The following is a 20,457-nucleotide window of genomic DNA, read 5'->3' as shown; positions in this document are numbered from 1 at the left end:
ATTTGTTGCCAGATTTATTTTCTCACATCATTTTTATATTCCTTTACTCATCTGCAAATTTCACTGTGATCTTTTAAAAAATATGGAGGGGTTTCCCTGAGGAAATATCTGGGCTGTGTTTTTGTTTTGTTTTTATTTGAGGTTAGGAAATAAATTACAAATTATATTGCAAAAAAAATTAAAAATAAAATAAAAATTAAAATAGGGATGTAAATAGCAGAAGAAAGTGCAAAAAGAGTTGAAAGAGGTTGTCTCTGGGGAGTAGCCATGATGGGTGGGGGGATGGAGCATGGGGGGATGTTGTTATAAGTTTAAAGAAAGATATGTCTTATAAAATTATGTATTCTGTTAAATATAGTTTGTTTTAATTTTAAGGAATGAGCAGGAGTTAGAGAATGGGTAGAATGAATTTAGGAAAATCACATTTAGAGATAGGAATGATTAATTTAATTCCTGATGGCTGAGGCCAATAATTTCCTCAGTTTACCAAGACAAATAGCCAACCTTAAATGATCTATTTCCATTGCTGAGAACATGGGAAGATAAGCAACCGAAATCCACAGATTCCTCCCCGTCACCTAGTAACGACAAGGAAGCACCTCTGGCAGCACTGATGCCCATTTCTTAGGTTAGTGCACCCACAAACCCTATCCCAAGGGACTGGGCATTGTTTTAGATGCTTGGAAATGAGCCAAAGAGATTACCAGGGGTTCCTTCTTTTCAGCACACTAGCCTTGGCATTTCCTTGTTTTATAAGTCCATAGGAACAGAGGTTAACTTGTAGATTTTTCTCTAGTGGAAATGCAAATTAATTTCTCTCCCATGGAACAGACAACCCCAAAGGCTATGGCTTATGGCCCTGTTGGACATTATCCAGTTCTGTATCTAAACTAGCAATGTATTAACTTGCCGATATAGGCCTCGTTTGGCAAATGCTTGTAGCATCTGATTAGTCACAACAGCTTAATTGTTCCCTCATTAACTGAGTTGACTAAATCTTTGACATTTTCATTTTATATTTGCATGAGAGTAATGATGTTACCTTTTGGAAAATTCTACTTTAGCAAAGACTAAAATGAAACCTGTAGAAACATTTTAAAAGCTCCTCTTCTGAAATTATAAAGGATTAAGACACATGTTAAAAGACGCTCAACGTATTAGTAAGAAAGTGAAACGCAAATTAACTTGACATGTTTATTCCCATCAGATTGGCAAACATTCCCATGTGTCAACGTCAAGTATAGGGAGATAGGTCCTCTCATACACAGCTGGTGAGATTACAAATGGATGAAGTCACTTTGGAGACCAATTTGGCAATATCTATTAAAATTTAATATGGGAAAAATAAATAAATAAAAAATAAAATTCCTATTCTTGGAACGAGCCCTTCAAACCCATACTTACAAAAATCAAGACATTTCTTTTAAAAGCAACTAAGTAGATGGAACTGATGGGGTTTTATCTTCTTTGGTCTTCTGGTTGGAGATAACTGCTACACTCAGTCAACCAAACACAAGTATTTTCCAGGGAGAGCCTTCTAGACTCATAGGGTGGGCCCAGTCTTCACAGACATGACAAAAAAAATGGGACTAAGACAAAATCCTTTTCAAAATGAAGCTTGGAGGCAGTGATTTCTCTTAGAGTCTAGAGGAAAACAAAATTATGCTCTGGTTGGTAGGAGAAGCTTTTCCCCAAGCACGTGCCCCTGGAGCTGGGACTTTGAAAGGCAGGACGGGGAGAGGCAGGCACAGAGTGGGCAGAGCCAGGAGGCCTGGCTGAGGAAGGCCTGTGGAGGAGGGAGAGCTTGAGGGCAGGAGAAGGAGAGGGCTATTCCTCCATCCACTCACTTGCTCGCTGGCAATGTATTACCTCATTCCATTCATTCATTATCTTTTCGTGTATCTTAGTCTATTCGGGCTGCTCTAACAAAAATACCATAGACTGGGAGGCTGATTAACAACAGAAACGCTATTTCTCACAGCTCTGGAGGCTGGGCAGTCCAAGATGATGACGCCTACAGATTTGGAGGATTGGAGTCCTGCTTCGTAGACGGCAGTGTTTTCACTGTGTTCTCACTTGGCAGAAAGAGCAAGGGCGTTTCCTGGGGTCTCTTTTGTAAGGTCACTAATCCCATTCATGAGGGCTCTACCTTCATGACCTGATCACCTCCCAAAGGCCCCGCCTCCTAAAAGCAACACATTGGGGAATAGGTGTCAACATATGAATGGGGGGGGGTGGGGGGCAACAGAAACATTCAGTCTATAGCATTGTGTTTTTGAATTAGATTGTAAGTTCCTTTGTATTACCGTAATTATTCTTATGGGATAAACAAAGATTGAAAAAACATACAAAGTGTACTGCTTTGCTAGGGCTGCCGTAACAAGATACCACAGACAGGTGGCTTTGAAACAGGAGTGAAGGGGTCAGAACACAACCTTTAAAAGAATGACATAGGCCTTGAGGATACAGCAAAAACTGGTTAGAACCAACTAGGTCCAAGATGGCGGAAGGTTCGACTTCCAGTAGACTATGAGCCTCACTATATGCTCACTCTAATATTATACATCAGCTAAATGACATACCCACAGGTGCCATGACAGTTCAGAGGCTGACCATAAAAGGCCAAAAAGTGGGTGGTGGCCCAATTCCTGGAAATCTCCGCCCCTTCCCTGAAATAGTTGGAATAATCCCCCCCACTCATTAGCCTATGAAATTACCCAGTCCATAAGAACTAACCACCCCATATTTCAGGGCCTCTCGCCTTCTGAGACAGACCGCATTCTGTCTCTGGCATGTGTCTCTCTCTAAATAAATCCACTTCTTACCTATCACTTTGTCTCTCACTGAATTCTTTCTGCGATGAGACATCAAGAACCTGAGCGTCATTAAGTCCTGAGGCCAGGTGTGCGATCTCAATGAAAAGACAGTGGGTTCAGGTCCCAATCTGGGTTCTGGCCAGGTTTGAGTCCCGGCCCATGGGTTCAAGTCCCAATCTGAGTTGTGCGGTTTCAGCTTAACCAACATAAATTTTTTTTCTCACGGTTCTGGGGCTGGAAGTCCAAGATCAAGGTGCTTGGAAGTTTGGTTTCTGGTGAGATTTCTCCCTTGAGTTGCAGGTGGCCGCCTTCCCGCTCTGTCCTCAAATGGCCCTTTTCCCTGTGGGCTCGCATCCCTGGTGTCCCTTCCTTTTCTTATAAGGACGCCAGTCATATCGGGTTAGGGCCCAACCATATGATGTCATTTAACCTTATTTACCTCTTTAAAAGTGCTGTCTCCAAATACAGTCACATTCTGAGGTGTAGCAGGGGTCAGGACTTCAACATATGAATTTCGGGGCTACACACTTCCATCCATAACACGTGGTAAAAACAGTACAAAAGGATACACATTGAAAAATACATCTCGCATCCACCCTGCCTTCAGTCCTGTGTCCTCAAATGCATGTTATCATTCAGATTTTACATGCCTCTGAATGTAAGTTTTTTTGTTTGTTTTTTTTTCTTTTGGCTGCGTTGAGTCTTCGTTGCTGCACACGGGCTTTCTCTAGTTGCGGCGAGCGGGGGCTACTCTTCGTTGCAGTGCTCGGGCTTCTCATTGCGGTGGCTTCTCTTGTTGTGGAGCACAGGCTCTAGGTGTGCGGGCTTCAGTAGTTGTGGCACGTGGGCTCAGTAGGTGTGGCGCACGGGCTTAGTTGCTCCACAGCATGTGGGATCTTCCCCAACCAGGGATCGAACCCGTGTCCCCTGCATTGGCAGGCGGATTCTTAACCACTGCGCCACCAGGGAAGTCCCTGAATGTGAGTTCTTTGAAGGCTGAGACCATGTGATGTAATCTCTACAAAAAGGAGCAGTGGGCCACATGCTCAGGCCTGCAGACGGAGGTGAGCATCAGACCTTATAGGCCAGCACCGCCCTCTGACCTCTGCCCTCTTCAGAACGCATGGAGGAGGGGAAGGAGGAGCACATGCTGTTTGCTGAGGACACACCTCTGGGTGCAGTTCTAGACAAAGGAGAAAATTGGGAAGGAACCATCATCCTACAGAACTCACAGGGAAGGCGGAGAAAGACCAGGGAAGCAAAAACAACAACAAAAACAAGAAAAACAAAAATGAAATTAACTGGCCTGGAGATTTTCCAAAGTATTTTAACCTGGACAAAATAATACGTTGGCTACTGTATTTACATTTTGAAAATTCCTTTAATTTATATGTCTGCATAAATGTTTTTAGTTTTTTAAAAACAGCTTTATGAGATGTAATTCACACATCATAAAATTTACCTGTTAAAGTATACAATCCAGGGACTTCTCTAGTGGTCCACTGGTTAAGACTCCGCACTCCCATTGCAGGGGGCCTGGATTTGATCCCTGGTTAGTGAACTAGATCTCGCACACGGCAACGAAGATCCCGCGTGCCACAACTAAGACCCAGCGCAGCCAAATAAATAAATAGATAGATAGATAAATAAATAAATATTTTAAAAAGCATACAATCCAGGGGACTTCCCTGGTGGTGCAGTGGTTAAGAATCCGCAATGCAGGGGACATGGGTTCAATTCCTGGTCCGGGAAGATCCCCCACATGCCGCGGAGCAACTAAGCCCGCGCACCGCAACTACTAAGCCTGTGCTCTAGAGCTCACGAGCCACAGCTACTGAAGCCCGTGAGCCTAGAGCCCGTGCTCCACAAACAAGAGAAGCCACCGCAATGAGAAGCCTGTGCACCGCAACGAAGAGTAGACCCCACTTGCCGCAACTAGGGAAAGCCCGCGCACAGCAACAAAGACCCAATGCAGCCAAAAAATTAAAAAATAATAAATAAAATTAAATTAAAAAAAAAAGTATACAATCCAGGGACTTCCCTGGGTCCAGTGGTTAAGACTCCATGCTTCCACTGCACAGGTTCGATCCCTGGTCAGGGAACTTAGATCCCACATGCCATGTGGTGTGGCCAAAAAAAAAAAAAATATTTAAAGTGTACAATCCAGTGGTTTTTAGTAGATTCACAAGGTTGTACAACCTTCAGTGCTATCTAATTCCAGAACATTTTAATCAGATATGCTAAAAGAAAACCAGTACCCGTTAGAGTAATTCCCATTCCCCATTCTTCCCAGCCCCTGGCAAACACCAATCTGCTTTCTATAGATTTGCCTATTCCAGACATTTCATAAAAATGGAATCATACAATATGATGCCTTTTGTGTCTGGCTTCTTTCAATTAGCGTGATGTTTCCAAGACTCATCCACGTTGCAGCACGTGTCAGTACTTCATTCCTTTCTATGGCTGAATGTTATTCCATCATATGGATTGACCACATTTTGTTTATCCATTCATCAGTTTATGGACATTTGGGTTGTTTCCGCTTTTTAGCTATCATGAATAGTGCTTCTATGCACATTCACGTACAAGTTTCTTTCGTGGACATATGTTTTCAGTTCTCTTGGTATATACCTAGGAGTAGAATTGCTGGGTCAAATGGAAACTCTGTGTAACTTTTTCAGGAACTGCCAAACTGCTCAGCCGCATTATTTTACATCTCTACCAACAGTGTATGACGGTTCCAATTTCTCTGCATCTAACACTTATTGTCTTTTTCTTTTTAACATCTTTATTGGAGTATAATTGCTTTACGATGGTGTGTTAGTTTCTGCTGTATAACAAGGTGAATCAGCTATACATATACATATATCCCCATATCCCCTCCCTCTTGCGTCTCCCTCCCACCCTCCCTATCCCACCCCTCTAGGTGGTCACACAGCACCGAGCTGATCTCCCTGTGCGATGCGGCTGCTTCCCACTGGCTATCTGTTTTATTGTCTTTTTGATTGTAGCTATCCTAGTCATTGTGAAGTGGTATCTCCTGGTTTTGATTTACATTTTCCTAATGTCTAATGAGGTTGAGCCTCTTTTCAAGTGCTTCTTGGTCATTTGTATATTTTCTTTAGACAACTATCTATTCAGAGCCATTGCCAATTTTTAAATTAGGCTGTCTTTTTATTTCTTTCTTCTGTTTTTTTTTTTTTTGATGTGGACTTTTTTTTTTTTTTTTAAGTCTTTATTGAATTTATTACAATATTGCTTCTGTTTTATGTTTTGGTTTTTTGGCCACAAGGCATGTGGGATCTTAGCTCCCCAACCAGGGATCGAACCCGCACCCCTTGCATTGGAAGGCGAAGTCTTAACCACTGGACCGCCAGGGAAGTCCCTGTCTTTATATTTGAGTTGTAATCGTTCTATATACTCTAGGTCGAAGTCTGTTTTAGTCTGCTCAGGCGGCCAAAACAGGATACCGTAAAATGGGTGGCTTAAACAATAGGAATTTATTTTCTCACAGTTCTGGAGGCTGGGAGTCCAAGATCAGGATGCCAGCTGGGTTGGTTTCTGGTGAGACCTCTCTCCTTGGCGTGCAGACAGTGTCCTCGTGTGCCCTTTCTTCTGTGGATACACATCTCTGGTGTCTCTTCCTCTTCTTATGAAAACATCAATCATGCTGGATTAGGGCCCACCCTTCTGATCTCATTTAACCTTAATTACCTCTTTAAAGGCCCCATCTCAAGTACAGTCACACTGGGGGTTTGGGCTTCAAAATATGAATTTTTGTGGGAGTTTGAGATTAGCAGAGGCAAACTATTATATATAGGATGGATAAACAACTGTCCATCTGTATATGGTCCTACTGTATATCACAGGGAACTATATCCTGTGATAAACCATAATTGAAAGGAATAAGAAAAAGTATATATATATGTAGAACTGAGTCACCTTGCTGAACAGCAGAAATTAAACACAACATTGTAAATCAACTATGCTTTTTTTAAAATAAAATTTTTAAAAATATATGAAGTATTGGGGAACACAATTCAGTCCATGACAAAGTCCCTTATCAGAGGTATGATTTGCAAAAGTTGTCTCCCATTGTGAGTGCCTTTTCACTTTTTTCATGATGTCCTTTGAAGGACAAAAGTTTTGGGGGGATTTTTTTTTTTTAATTGTATTTATTTATTTTTTGGCTGTGTTGGGTCTTCGTTTCTGTGCGAGGGCTTTCTCTAGTTGCGGCAAGCGGGGGCCACTCTTCATCGCGATGCGCGGGCCTCTCACTATCACGGCCTCTCTTGTTGCAGAGCACAGGCTCCAGACGCGCAGGCTCAGTAATTGTGGCTCACGGGCCTAGTTGCTCCGCGGCATGTGGGATCTTCCCAGACCAGGGCTCGAACCCGTGTCCCCTGCATTGGCAGGCAGACTCTCAACCACTGCGCCACCAGGGAAGCCCCTGGGGGATTTTTTAATGAATTTTTATTATGTCCAGTTTACCTATTTTCTCTTTTTTGTTGCTTATACTATTGGTGTCATATATAAGAAGCCACTGCCTAATCAAAGGTCATAAAGATTTATACCTATGTGGGCTTCTAAGAGTTCTATAATTTTAACACTTAGATTTATGGTTTGGCTCCATTTTTAGTTAATTTTTGCATATGGTGTGGGTTAGGTGTCCAGCTTCATTCTTTTGCATGTAGATATCCAATTGTCCCAGAACTAGTGGTGGTAAAGACTATTCTTTCCCCATTGAATTGTCTTGACACGCTTGTTGAAAATCAATTGACCATAAAAGTAAGAGTTTATTTTGGGACTTTCAGTTCTATTCCATGGATTTATATGGTTACTTTTACACGAGTACTACACAGTCTTGATCATTGTAGGTATGTAGTAGATCTTGAAATAGGAAAGTGTGAGTCCTCCAACTTTACTCTTTTTTTTTAAGATTGTTTTTGCTACTTTGGGTCTCTTGCATTTATGAAGGAATTTGAGATCAGCATGTCAATTTCTGCAAAAAAACAGCTGGGATTTTGATAGGGATTGCCTTAAATCAGTAGGTCACTTTGGGTACTATTGCCATCTTAATAGTAAGTTTTCCAATCCGTAAACATGAGATGTCCTTCCCCTTATTTCCATCTTTAATTTCTTTGAACAATCTTTGTAGTTTTCAGTATACAAATCTTGCGCTTCTTTTGTGAAACTTATTCCTAAGTATTTTATTGTTTTAGATGCTATCCTAAATGGAATTTGCATAAACATTTTTTAATGGAGTTATATTGCTGAATGTTTATGAGAAACAGTTACAATTTTAAAAGAAAAACAGTTCCCTTATAGTGGTGATCATTAAAACTTCCCTACCAAATCTCCCCATTAGCTTTTCATCACTTCACTTTCATTTTCCTTTCCTTTCTGCCCACACCTTTGCCTGAATACCTTACTCAAGACACATATAAACAAATTCGAACCAACCTCTCGAAAGTGAACAAAAGACAAGGGAAAAGGAATAAAGAAGGAGACCAGCTGTCTGTTTGCTTAACCACTGCTTCCAATGGAGGCCTTTCCCCTTAGCTTTGTGCACACCAACTGCACCATCTATTATGTTGCATCCCAAGCTTCTTTCTGGACAAAAAGATTATGGGAAAAATATTGCCTAAACACAGAAACATGCCTGCAGAAGTCAAGGACTTTCTGGGATTTGCATTAACGCTGGATTGTCCTGGTGATTGTTAATAACAGCCGAGGCTGACCTCAGGCATAGGAGAGAAGGCTGCCATCCGTGTAGCCCGTTTTCAAGGACTTAAAGCAGGGCTCCCCAACCCTCGGGCCACAGACCGCTCCCGGTCAGTGGCCTGTTAGGAACCGGGCCGCACAGCAGGAGGTGAGCGGCGGGTGAGCGAGCGAAGCTTGATCTGTATTTACAGCTGCTCCCCGTCGCCCGCGTTACCGCCTGAGCTCTGCCTCCTGTCAGCATTATGGTGAGTTGTATAATTATTTCATTATATATTACTGTGTAATAATAATAGAAATAAAGTGCACAATAAATGTAATGCGCTTGAATCAGCCCGAAACCATCCCCCCACCCCACCACAGTCCGTGGAAAAATTGTCTTCCATGAAGCCAGTCCCTGGTGCCAAAAATGTTGGGGACCACTGACTTAAAGGACGCCCTCCTTGGTCATTTATACCCTTTCCCTGATAGAACTTGCTACATTCAGACCCCAACTGCTGGAATAAGAGGTTCATTCTTTTGGCTTGAGACATTAGGGTTAAAAAGCTATTACCTCAGGGATGGGTCATTTACTAAGTGCTTTATGCCCATGTGTATTTGCCCCTCAGATCAGGTCTCTAGAGCGTGATCTGATAGAGAGAAGGGCAGGAGGTATCCAACAGTGAGCAGGGCAAGGTGCACTGTGATAGAGCAAAAGCTCTTGTTGTCTCTGAAACACCTTGTCTGATCCTGGCTGTAACTCATGTATCAGATCAGGCTCAAGGTACAGAGGGCAGTGCAAGGACTCGATTTAAATCATTGGATCCAGCCTCCTCATCCTCATAATTCGCTATTGATGAGCAACACTTCTAATCAGAGCTGAGTGTCTGCAGTCTGGCCTTTCTTGGTCCCCATCCCTACCCCAGGTGTGTTGATTACAAAGAAACCACAAAACATCCTAACAAGGAGAGAGGAGAGAAACAAAGTTAGACAATCCACAACCTGGGCTTTCTTCTGATATATGAGGGCTGACTACCTTAAAAGAGTCAGACTGGATTTACTGGAGTTTTATATTGGATCCCAGGTGTCGGTACTATAAATGCAGCCACTTACCCATATTCTAAACTGAAAGGTCACATGCCCCTCAATAATGTGCAATTTGGAAATAACATCTAGATGTGACCCCATGCCTGTCCAAGGTGTCATTATTTTGATACATTCACCAAAATTTTGGCACTCAAAATTTATCTCCAACAACTTTCCTTCAGGAAAAGGCCAGGCAAGCCTGTGGGTAAGGGAAAAGCAGAAACTCCCTTTAAAAAAGAATGCTCTAGGCTTGAAGTGTCAAGATTTTTTCCTAGTGCCACCTCAAATGAGATGTATGTGTTGGTCTTGTCCCCTGGCCCATCCCTCTAAGGAGTCCTGCCCAGGATGTTCCTGGGAACTCTTGTGTAGCGAGTATATTTGTAGTTTTCATTACTACGAGGATGGGCATTGTCTTCTTGGACAATCGCAAAAATAACATTTTAGTATTACTCATGGGAAAGCTATCTGTTGAGTGTTGTTTCTTTAACTGGACAGCTAGCAAAATTGATCCCAACACCCTCACAGAAGAAGTACGTGGCTTTAAAAGCAGAGCCACAGGGCTTCCCTGGTGGCACAGTGGTTAAGAATCCGCCTGCCAATGCAGGGGACATGGGTTCGATCCCTGGTCCGGGAAGATCCCACATGCCGTGGAGCAACTAAGCCCATGCGCCACAACTACTGAGCCTGCGCTCTAGAGCCCGCGAACCACAACTGCTGAGCCTGTGTGCCACAACTACTGAAGCCCTCGCGCTTAGAGCCTGTGCTCCCCAACAAAGAGAAGCCACCGCAATGAGAAGCCCACGCATCGCAACGAAGAGTAGCCCCCACTAGCCACAACTAGAGAAAGCCCGCGTGCAGCAACAAAGACCCAACGCAGCCATAAATAAATAAATTAAATAAATAACTTTATTTAAAAAAAAAAATAAAAGTAGAGCCACAGACATATACCCAGAGAAAATTCTAATTGGAAAAGATAAATGCACCCCAATGTTCATAGCAACACTATTTACAATAGCCAAGACATGGAAGCAACCTAGATATCCCTCAACAGATGAATGGAGAAAGAAGATGTGATATATATACAGTGGAATATTACTTAGCCACAAAAAAGAAGGAAATAATGCCATTTGCAGCAACTTGGGTAGACCTAGAGATTATCATACTAACTGAAGTCAGAGAAAGATAAATATCATATGATATCACTTATATGTGGAATCTTAAAAAATGATATAAATGAAATTATTTACAGAACAGAAACAGACATAGAAAACAAACTTATGGTTATCAAAGGGGAAAGGGGGTGGGGGAGGGATAAATTAGGAGCTTGGGATTAACAGATATGCACTACTGTATATAAGATAGATTAACAACAAAAACGTACTGTATAGCACAGGGAGCTATACAGTATATATACTGTATACATATATATACATATACATATGTATATATGTACATATGTATATGTATGTACATATGTACATATATATGTATAACTGAATCACTGTGCTGTATACCTAACACGATATTGTACATCAACTGTATTTCAATTAAAAAAAAAAATCAGTCTGAAAAAAAAAAAGCAGAGCCACAGGAAGCTCACAGTTGATCCAAAGAAATAAACTTCAAACATGGCCCCAGAGCTTTGATTCACTGCTCTAGCATCCCTGGGAGATGAGGCGGGGCAGTCCTCTCGGAGGTAAAGTCTGGTCCTCTAGGGAGGCTTGAGGAATCTGAGGGGTCCTGGACATGTGGGAGGTGAGCTGAATGCTGGGACCCGGTTTTCCTCTCAGATGTCCCCATTTTTCAAGCCGTCATCATCTCCAGGGGCAGAGACTGTTGGCTGTCCACCAAAATCCAGTCTTCTTTCCTCCTGGACTCAAGGCTAGAGCACCTTTCTCAGCCTCCCGCGTAGCCTGGAGTGGCCATGAAACTAAGTGCTCACCAGCAGAAGTGAGAAGAAGTGACAGCGCCACCCAGGCCTGGTCTGTAAAGCCGCCCTGAGCTCTTCTCCATGCCCTTTGCCCCCTGACCTCTAGCTGGATGGTACCACCCAGGGCCTCTTTGGAAGCCAGGTGGAAGTGGCAGGCGACCTCAGCCCAGGCCCCTGAGTGAGGCAGAGCCCCTGCTGACCCTGTGTAGGACTATTAGAGAGAAAAGCGTTTCTCCCCTGATCCACGGCATGTCAGGGCCCCTTGGTCACAGCAGGTTAGCCTTTTAGTCAAGTCAAGGGCATCCTTTTCGTCGCTCACTTCCGTGATTTACACTCCTCCTAACCCCCTCCCCTCTCTGCCATGTGAGGCCCTCGTGCTTTCTGATCTGGACTGTCACAGCGGCCTCCTCGCTGGGAGGTAAAGGCGGCGTGGAGGCCACACCGGGACGCGGAGGCCTGCACACACGTGCCCGGCCGGCCCTCACCCTGCTGCTTCCTCAGCCAGAAATGCCCACCTCTCCCCAGCTGTGGCCAGCGCTGCTCCAGGTGTCTGCTCAAAACCCTCCACGCCCCACCCCCCACCCCTGTAGCGGGAGTGGACATAAATCTTTAAGTTAAAGGGTCCAGAGATAAGAAAGGAAGCTACAAACAAAAAACCAGATGGAAGCAGCTGGGACCAAGATGGTGATGAATCTGACCTCCAACAGACCCTGAGTCTCATTATACGCTGACTTTACCATATTTGCATATTAAATGACACACCTGCCAGCGGCCAGGACCAGACATTAAGGACCAAGAAAGGATAAAAAGAGGGTGACACCCCACTCCCTCGGGGGAAGCCCCGCCCCTTCCCCGTAGACTAATGCATAGGCCTCCCCATCATCAGCCTCACTCCTCCTCTCTTTGTCTTTAAGATTAAATCCCTCTCCCCACGTGGGAGAGAAATTGATCTGGGAACTTAGTTCCCGCTTCTCCAGTCTTTGGCCACTGAATACAGCTTGTGCTGTGTTGATCTCAGCTTCGGCTTCGTTATTGGCTGCTCGAAGCCGAACGCAACAGGAACCAGAGAGCCTGGCCCAGCTGGGGGCCAAGCCGGGTCCATAGGACTTAACTCGGTAACCCAACCTTCATCTCCTCTACATCTGGCAATCTCCTACTCATCCTCGCGTCATGGACGCCTTCCCAGGTATCCCATAACTCTACCACGTGGCTCTCGCTGTCCTGTCAGCTCCAGAAGGCAGGTCTGTGTGCTGGACACTCCTCTCCCCGGTGCCTTGCCCGGTGGCCACCCACTACGGGTGTTTGACACATGAACCAGTGAATGAGTGACAGTTTCTAAGCCCCCTGGGGCCCTCTCTCTCCCCCTATTGGATGCTGCCATCTGAAAAGCCAAGGCTCTTTCCCCCAGAGTCAAGTGCTCAGACACTGAGGCACAAACAATAGGATTAGGAAAGCTTCACGGGCAGGGCTGTCAAGCCACCAAGTTCCCCCTCGGCGTCCTCCTCACTTCCCCCTCTGGTCTCAGTTCCCTTGGCTCCTGGTGCACTTGGAGAAACAAGAGGGAGGGAAGGGCAGCCTGACTTCCCAGAGGTCTGAAACATGGGGTACTTTCCAGTCTGTCAGGGGTGGTGGTCTCCCTCTGCAGGAAGCCATAAACCGTCAGGATGTCCCTCCTGTCCAACTGAAACAGAAGGGAAGGGGGCAGGGCACAACCTTTAGAAGATTGACATAGCTGTTGAGGACACAACAAATACTGGTTAGAACCTGCCAGGCCCAAGATGGCGGAAGGTTTGGCATCCAGTAGACTTTGAGCCTCATTATATGCTCATTGTAATACATTAGCCAGGGGGCTGCCCTGGTGGCGCAGTGGTTAAGAATCCACCTGCCAGTGCAGGGGACATGGGTTCGATCCCTGGTCCGGGAAGATCCCACATGCCACGGAGCAACTAAGCCCGTGCTCCACAACTACTGAGCCTGCACTCTAGAGCCCGCAAGCCACAACTACTGAGCCCGTGTGCCACAACTACTGAAGCCCGTGTGCCACAACTACTGAGCCCGTGTGCCTAGAGCCCATGCTCTGCAACAAGAGAAGCCACCGCAATGAGAAGCCCGCACACCGCAATGAAGAGTAGCCCCCGCTTGCCACAACTAGAGAAAGCCCGCGTGCAGCAACGAAGACCCAACGCAGGCAAAAAAAAAAAAAGAAGGAACCTCCATACTGTTCTCCATAGTGGCTGTATCAATTTACATTCCCACCAACAGTGCAAGAGTGTTCCCTTTTCTCCACACCCTCTCCAGCATTTATTGTTTCTAGATTTTTTGATGATGGCCATTCTGACCGGTGTGAGATGATATCTCATTGTAGTTTTGATTTGCATTTCTCTAATGATTAATGATGTTGAGCATTCTTTCATGTGTTTGTTGGCAATCTGTATATCTTCTTTGGAGAAATGTCTATTTAGGTCTCTGGCCATTTTTGGATTGGGTTGTTTGTTTTTTTGTTATTGAGCTGCATGAGCTGCTTGTAAATTTTGGAGATTAATCCTTTGTCAGTTGCTTCATTTGCAAATATTTTCTCCCATTCTGAGGGTTGTCTTTTGGTCTTGTTTATGGTTTCCTTTGCTGTGCAAAATCTTTTAAGTTTCATTAGGTCCCATTTGTTTATTTTTGTTTTCATTTCCATTTCTCTAGGAGCTGGGTCAAAAACGATCTTGCTGTGATTTATGTCATAGAGTGTTCAGCCTATGTTTTCCTCTAAGAGTTTGATAGTGTCCGGCCTTACATTTAGGTCTTTAATCCATTTTTAGTTTATTTTTGTGTATGGTGTTAGGGAGTGTTCTAATTTCATACTTTTACATGTACCTGTCCAGTTTTCCCAGCACCACTTATTGAAGAGGCTGTCTTTTCTCCACTGTATATGCTTGCCTCCTTTATCAAAGATAAGGTGGGGCTTCCCTGGTGGCACAGTGGTTGAGACTCTGCCTGCCAATGCAGGGGACACGGGTTCGAGCCCTGGTCTGGGAGGATCCCACATGCCGCGGAGCGACTGGGCCCGTGAGCCACAATTACTGAGCCTGCGCGTCTGGAGCCTGTGCTTCGCAACAAGAGAGGCCGCGATAGTGAGAGGCCCGCGCACTGCGATGAAGAATGGCCCCCACTTGCCACAACTGGAGAAAGCCCTCACACAGAAACGAAGACCCAACACAGCCATAAATAAATAAATAAAATATTAAAAAAAAATAATAACAAATGAATAAAAATAAATAAAAATAAAGGAATTCCTTTTAAAAAAAAAAAAAAAAGATAAGGTGACCATATGTGCATGGTTTTATCTCTGGGCTTTCTATCCTGTTCCATTGATCTATATTTCTGTTTTTGTGCCAGTACCATACTGTCTTGATTACTGTAGCTTTGTAGTATAGTCTGAAGTCAGGGAGCCTGATTCCTCCAGCTCCATTTTTCGTTCTCAAGATTGCTTTGGCTATTCGGAGAACTACCATACGACCCAGCAATCCCACTACTGGGCATATACCCTGAGAAAACCATAATTCAAAAAGAGTCATGTACCAAAATGTTCATTGCAGCTCTATTTACAATAGCCAGGACATGGAAGCAACCTAAGTGTCCATCATCGGATGAATGGATAAAGAAGATGTGGCACATATATACAATGGAATATTACTCAGCCATAAAAAGAAACGAAATTGAGTTATTTGTAGTGAGGTGGATGGAGTTAGAGTCTGTCATACAGAGTGAAGTAAGTCAGAAAGAGAAAAACAAATACAGTATGCTAACACATATATATGGAATCTAAGGGAAAAAAAAAAAGGTCATGAAGAACCTAGTGGTAAGATGGGAATAAAGACACAGACCTACTAGAGAATGGACTTGAGGATGTGGGGAGGGGGAAGGGTAAGCTGTGACAAAGTGAGAGAGTGTCATGGACATATATACACTACCAAATGTAAAATAGATAGCTAGTGGGAAGCAGCCGCATAGCACAGGGAGATCAGTTCGGTGCTTTGTGACCACCTAGAGGGGTGGGATAGGGAGGGTGGGTGGAAGGGAGATATAAGAGGAAAGAGATATGGGAACATATGTATATGTATAACTGATTCACTTTGTTATAAAGCAGAAACTAACACACCATTGTAAAGCAATTACACTCCAATAAAGTTGTTAAAAAAAACAAACAACAACAACAACAACAAAAATACATTAGCTAAACGACACACCCACAGGTGCCATGACAGTTCTGAGGCTCACCATAAAAGGCCAAAAAGTGGGCGGTGGCCCAATTCCTGGAAATTTCTGCCCCTTCCCCAAAATAGTTGGAATAATCCTCCCACTCATGAGCCTATCAAGTCACCCAGCCCATAAAAACTAGCCACCCCATGCTTCAGGACCTCTCGCCTTCTGAGATGGCCCGCACTCTGCCTGTGGAGTGTGCTTCTCCCAGGGCCACTCTCTCTTTCCGAGACGACCCCATGCCCTGTGGCTGCTCTCGCATTTTGAGATGGTCTGCATTCTGTCTACGGAATGTGTATCTCTCTAAATAAATCCACTTCTTTTTTTTCTTTTTCTTAAATGTATTTTGGCTGCGCCAGGTCTTAGTTGAGGCATGTGGGATCTTTAGCTGTGGCATGCGGGCTTCTTAGTTGCGGCATGCTTGTGGGATCTAGTTCCCTGACCAGGGATCGAACCCAGGCCCCCCCACCCCCGCACTGGGAGCGCAGAGTCTTTTACCCAGTGGACCACCAGGGAATCCCCTAAATAAATCCACTTCTTACCTATCACTTTGCCTCTTGCTGAATTCCTTCTGGGCTGAGACATCAAGAACCTGAACTTCACTAAGTCCTGAGACCAGGTGTGTGGTCTCAAAGACAGTGGGTTCAAGTCCCAGCCTGAGCTGTTCGCTTGCACAGCTGTTCAGCCCCACGGGCACAGGTGGGGCAGGTACTTCCCCAGCTCCGCCTCCAGCCTCTGCGGAGGTAACAGTACTGTGAGCTGAGGGGCTGCCATGGTGACCAGGAGTCTGAGAAGAGCCCCGTGGTCCTCACCACTGCACCTGTACGGGAAGCCACAGTGACAGGCTGCTGGGGCCGAGGAAGGACCAGACCCACCTTATTCCGGCAGCATCCCCCATGCTGAGCCGAGAAACTCCTGACCCCAGAGTCTCCACTCTGGGGAGGATGGTCAGTGATGGCTTTATCTGGGAGAGGAGGGGACACGATCTGGCCTGCTCAGGAAAGCAGTGGAAAGAAACAGGTAAGGCAGGCACTTCACGTGGCTCCAACCTACTGACCTACTCGTTAGAAATGCCCCCTCCAGTATCATTGAGAGATGGAGGCCGTTCCCTCTTCTTTGACCTCACGGATGTTTTTTTCTGTTCTGTAATAGCGAGAAGTTTTGATGATGTGAAACTGCCCATAAGTCATTTTTTGCCAGGTCCCGTGGTTATGCTGATCATTTGTGGGTTTGCAACAAACGACCAGAAAGAAGTAGTTCAACAAACACAACTCACTGAACGTTAAACTTTTCTTTTATGGAAAAGAAATACAGCAAAATCTAAGTACTAGCTTTCTAAACTATCCATGTGAGCGAGTCATTTACAAATAGGATTCAGATTGTAGAAATGACCTAGAGTTTTCCCCAATGAGTCAGCTTATGTTTATGTAAAGGGTGGGAAGGGCAGACTCGGGGCTGGGAATCCAGAAACGTGGGCTCCAGCTCAGCGCAGCTCTGCCACCTGTTCTGTCTACCAGGAGCCTGTGTCTTCCGTCAGGTTGTTTGCTTCTCTGTTTATCTAGGGCCCTTTGGGTTCTGCAGCCTGTGTTGTCCCCTTGCAGGAGATGTGGGACCCCAGCCCAGTTGGGTACAGAAGGAGGCATCCAGCGATGCTGTCCAATGTCTTAAAATTACTGTCATAATGCGTTTAAATACTTTGGGGGGAAAATATTTCTAAGACCTGGTCTTTGCACTCTGATTTCTTGTGAAAGTACTCCTGGACCTCCTTTCCCCATCTCCTGACCTTCAAGTATTTCAGTAGTTTCCCCAGCTCTCCTTTCCTCCGGAATTTTTCTGAAAAGTCTTAAATTTGAATTTCACGGTCAGTTGAAGGTTACGTGCAGGATTATCTTACGGCCTTTCTTTGGCTGGTGCCTAATTCTGTTTTGGAGAAAAACTACCCTTCCCCGTTTCCCCCGCCGCACAACACGGCAGACAAAAGCCATTTGCAGAATCATCAACTTTTAATGATTCTGCTGAAATTGGCCTCCTCAGAGGCGGCGATAATGGCGAATGTGTGTCTGCTTTGAGATTCCCAGCCGGGGCCCCAAGGTGGCTCGGGTTCTTACCTGGCCCCTTTATCAAATCTGGCCATCAGATACCATCGGATTGATTTCACCTGGGGCTCTCGAACGGACGGAGGAAGCAATCAGAACGGCTTGGCTGAGGGTTTAGGGTGAGCTGCGAGGGGCAGGGCCTGCATGCGCTTCCAGGGCCATTGAAATGGTTTGAGTCCTAGAAAGAAACGTTAGGAGCTCCAAAATGTGAAGAGAAAATGACGGAGTCAGATCGATGTTAATGTTTCTAACACCAAATCGTAAAGTCTTTAACATTTTTTGTAGCAACGTGCACTTAGCGTGGAATATGGGCTACCTGACAGAATGTTCCTGATGTGGTGTGGCGGAGGGAACCCCGGCCTGGGCAGCAGGAAGGCAGCCAGGCCCCTGGAAGCGTCCAGGGCTGCTTTTGGCCCCTGGAGGAGGCTGAGCCAGGCCGGACTAGGGTGTGGCAGGTGAGGCACCCAGGACTCACACACTAGACCAAGGTCTTCCTCCTGGGTGTGGCCCTGCTGTTGCACGAACCTGCTTGCCTCCTACAAGCGTGCACCCCAGGCACCCCCGTCTCAGTCCTGGGTCAGCTTGGGGTTCCGTGACACACGCCTGGATCCTTGGTATAAAGTCTTGGGGTTCCATGACACACGCCTGGATCCTTGGTATAAAGTCCCCCTTTGTGCTTAATCCAGCTTGAATTGGTTTTTGTTACTTGTAAACGAAACTCCGAAGGCAAGAATCCGGGGCCCCTTGGCCGCCCCCCTTTCCCTTTCCGCAACAGGGCAATCTAGTTTGTTGATTAAAGAGAGCAATAAAATCTCAAAGCCTTTAAACCGACCTCCACAGGTTTAGGGTATCTACTTGAAGAGCGCTTTTGCTGTAATTATCCAAATAAGTAATTTGTTGCCTATTATATAAGTTTGTAGTTATTATGTTTGTCAGTTAGGGTCTGTCTCTTTCTGCTGGGTTCCATGCAAGGTAGGGTAGGGATCTCTGTTTTCATCACTGTTCTGTCAAGTGTCTGGCAGGGGCTCTATATATCTCAGAAGAATGATAAGCACCGTCTTGCTGCAAACACCCTTCATAGGAGTCCTGCTATTAGAAATAACCCTGCTAGGTCACTATCAATTCAATTCTTTACCTTACCTCCAAAGGGATGGATGAGGAAAAGCTAGGATGGATGAGGAAAAGCTAGGATGGATGAGGAAGAGGCTTCGCAGGTCATTTGATCTGGTGTCATTTTATAGATGAAGGAAAACAGGCCCAATGGCCTGAACCAAGTCTCACAACCACAGAGCAACAGCCCAGGATTAGAGCTTGGGTCTCCCTGCTCGGCTATCTTTCTGCTACAGCAAATACCCTCTCATTCTTGGTCCTTGTGGGTGAGACATCGGCCAAGGGCTGCTTTTCCCTCTACTTCCTAATGATGAACATGCCACAGGGCACAAAGGTAACCAGATGGGAGAGGTTCAGCTTTCCTGCCCCCAAAGCACCAGCGAAACAGAAGCTGCAGACCCAAGAACTGTGGCAATCCGTTATCTTTCTACTCTAATCTTTAGAACTGGGGTTATTGGACTAGCCTGAAGTTGTATCTTGGACCCGAGAAGAGGGGACAGCCCAGGCAGTTTCTAAGATGAGTCACACTGTTTTTCTGAGCCCTGATTTTCCAGATTCAACCGCTTCCTTGATGAAATAATCAACCTCCAAATTGCTTTGCCCTGGCCATCAAGATAACGCCCAGGAGAAAACCGGATCCCCTTTTGACAGATAACAGAATAAATGACCGTGAATATTCAGTGGTACACAGCATGCTGAAAGCCCTGTGGTTTAGCACGGGAAAAATAAAAACAAATCCAGGAAATGCTGGTGGTATATGTGTCCAACTCCTGAGGCTGCCCAGCAGATAGATCATTGGGAAGAATTCAGGAATGGAGTGGTTAGGTGAATGTATCAGGACGATTCAGCCATGTGTCTCATTAACAGACCAAAGAGTGAGTCTGCTCACCAAGGCTGCAGTGAGAAAGTGCAATGCTCTGCTGAATTGTGATCAGCTCAGAGTATTTCCATTTTATTTCTCACCCATGATTTATAATAGCTGAAAGCATAGCAATGTACCTATGGTGGTCAAGGTATAAAAAGAAGTTAGAAATAAGATGTAGCAATAAGATGAAAACTCTGATAATCTGGCATGAAATTAATTCTATACATGTATTTTTTTTCTTAATATCCAAAAACTGGGAAAAGCTAGATGCTTGGCATTTGGAGAACTCTGGAAATGGAGAAGAACCAGTCCCAGATGCCAGAAGACGGATGGTTACTCTGGAAATGTACAACTGGGGTACACTTGGAGAGGTTTTGCTTTGAAAAACAAAAACTCCCTTGGTTTATCACTACCAGGGGGTGAATTTTCTTTCACAGAAGTCCGTTCCACAGTCCTTGTGATCTGAGATAGCTGGGCAAGACAAATGCTAGCTGTGGTTATCCTTGGCTGGCGAATAATTTGGCATCCCTTCAAACCGACATTCTTTAAATATTTTTTCAACATTTTCTTAGTTGGGGCAGAAAGAACAGATTGTCTACTAAGGAA

Source organism: Balaenoptera physalus (genome assembly GCF_965194825.1).
Source record: "Balaenoptera physalus genome assembly, chromosome: 15".
NCBI classification, from domain to species: domain Eukaryota; kingdom Metazoa; phylum Chordata; class Mammalia; order Artiodactyla; family Balaenopteridae; genus Balaenoptera; species Balaenoptera physalus.
The sequence above is the reverse complement of the archived record's forward strand: the minus strand, read 5'-3'. Positions refer to the sequence as shown.